Consider the following 2,366-nt stretch of genomic DNA (forward strand, 5'->3'; position numbering starts at 1 on the left):
CCTGGCCGGAGGAGCCCGCACCCGCGCCCGGTCCTCTCTCCCGGGCGCCCCGGCGGCCGCGGACCGCTCCGCCAGCCAGGGATGCGCCAGGGCGAGGGCCGGGCCCTGTGCCTGGGGGTGTTGCGTTCTGGGAGGCAGCCGAGGGCTTTCGGGCTGGCGCCCTGGGTCGCTCGGGCCGCTCCGCCGTTAATGATCCTTCCGCAGGTTCACCTACGGAAACCTTGTTACGACTTTTACTTCTTCTAGATAGTCAAGTTTGATCGTCTTCTCGGCGCTCCGCCAGGGCTGTTGCCGACCCCGGCGGGGCCGATCCGAGGACCTCACTAAACCATCCAATCGGTAGTAGCGACGGGCGGTGTGTACAAAGGGCAGGGACTTAATCAACGCGAGCTTATGACCCGCACTTACTGGGAATTCCTCGTTCATGGGAAATAATTGCAATCCCCAATCCCTATCACGAACGGGGTTCAGCGGGTTACCCGCACCTGTCGGCGAAGGGTAGACACACGCTGATCCGTTCAGTGTAGCGCGCGTGCAGCCCCGGACATCTAAGGGCATCACAGACCTGTTATTGCTCGATCTCGTGTGGCTGAACGCCACTTGTCCCTCTAAGAAGTTGGACGCCGACCGCTGGGGGTCGCGTAACTAGTTAGCATGGAGGAGTCTCGTTCGTTATCGGAATTAACCAGTCAAATCGCTACACCAACTAAGAACGGCCATGCACCACCACCCACAGAATCGAGAAAGAGCTATCAATCTGTCAATCCTTTCCGTGTCCGGGCCGGGTGAGGTTTCCCGTGTTGAGTCAAATTAACCCCTTCTGTGCCTTGGACGAGATCATCTCGTCCAAGGCTACAGTTCCCCTGTGCCTTGGACGAGATCATCTCGTCCTAGGCACAGGGGAATTTGGGGGCGCGCTAGCGCGCCCCCCATGCACCCCCCTCCCCCCAAGTCGGGGATGGAAGGGGAAGACCTTCCCCTTAGAACCCCGACCCCCCCCACCCCCCCCTGTGACATCAGCGCGCGCGCGCGCGCTGATGTGTCACAGGGGCCTCGGGGCACTGGGAGGCCCGGAGGGGCTTCAAAGGGAAGGAAAAGTATTTCCTTCCCTTTGAAGTCCCTCCGAGGGTTTCAAAAGCCGGATTGCTTGCAATCCGGCTTTTGAAACCCCACTAGACACCAGGGATTTTTTTATTTTTTATTGAAATTGTCAAAAGGGAGCGACCCCTTGGGCAAGGGTCGCTCCCAGGGGGGGCATTTTTTTTAGAAGGCCTTTTCTGCCTGGGGGCAGAAACCTCTAGGCACCAGGGACCATTTTTTTTTTTTTTTCATTTTTTTTTTTTTTGGTGGGGAGCGACCTCTTAGGCAAGGGTCGCTCCTCTTGGGGGAAAATTATATTTTGGCCATTTCTGCCCCCCTTGGGGGCAGATTGGCCTATTTTGATGAGGCCAATCTGCCCCCAAGGGGGGTAGAAACCACTAGACACCAGGGATTTTTTTTTTTTTTATTGTTATTGACAAAAGGGAGCGACCCCTTGGGCAAGGGTCGCTCCCAGGGGGGGCATATTTTCGGGAAGGCCTTTTCTGCCCCCCCCGGGGGCAGAAACCTCTAGGCACCAGGGACCTTTTTTTTTTTTTTTTTTTTTATATTTTTTTTTTGGGTGGGGAGCGACCCCTTAGGCAAGGGTCGCTCCCCTTGGGGGAAAATTATATTTTGGCCATTTCTGCCCCCCTTGGGGGCAGATTGGCCTATTTTGATGAGGCCAATCTGCCCCCAATGGGGGTAGAAACCACTAGACACCAGGGAGTTTTTTCTTTGCATGAATTTCACGCAAAGGGAGCGACCCCTTAGGCAAGGGTCGCTCCCTGGGGGGGAGGGCAATTTATTTTAGGCCATTTCTGCCCCCCCTGGGGGCAGATCGGCCTATTATTAGGCCGATCTGGCCCCAGGGGGGGAAGAAACCTCTAGGTGCCAGGGCAATTTTTTTTTTTTGTGTTTTTTTTTTTTTTGTTGTTTCTTTTTTTAGAGATGGGGAGCGACCCATCAGGCAAGGGTCGCTCCCCTGGGGGGCAAATTGTATTTAGACCATTTCTGCCCCCCTGGGGGCAGATTGGCCAATTTTAGGTCAATCTGCCCCCAAGGGGGCAGAAACCACTAGGCACCGGGGATTTGTTTTTTGGCGCCAATGTCACGCAGGGGGAGCGACCCCGTAGGCAAGGGTCGCTCCCGGGGGGGGGGTGGGGGTTGGGGGGCAAATTTATTTTAGGCTATTTCTGCCCCCCCCCCGGGGGACAGATCGGCCTATTATTAGGCCGAACTGCCCCCAGGGGGGGGCAGAACCCTCTAGGCGCCAGGGCAATTTTTTT

Source organism: Pleurodeles waltl, chromosome 4_1, assembly GCF_031143425.1.
Source record: "Pleurodeles waltl isolate 20211129_DDA chromosome 4_1, aPleWal1.hap1.20221129, whole genome shotgun sequence".
Taxonomy (NCBI): Eukaryota; Metazoa; Chordata; class Amphibia; order Caudata; family Salamandridae; genus Pleurodeles; species Pleurodeles waltl.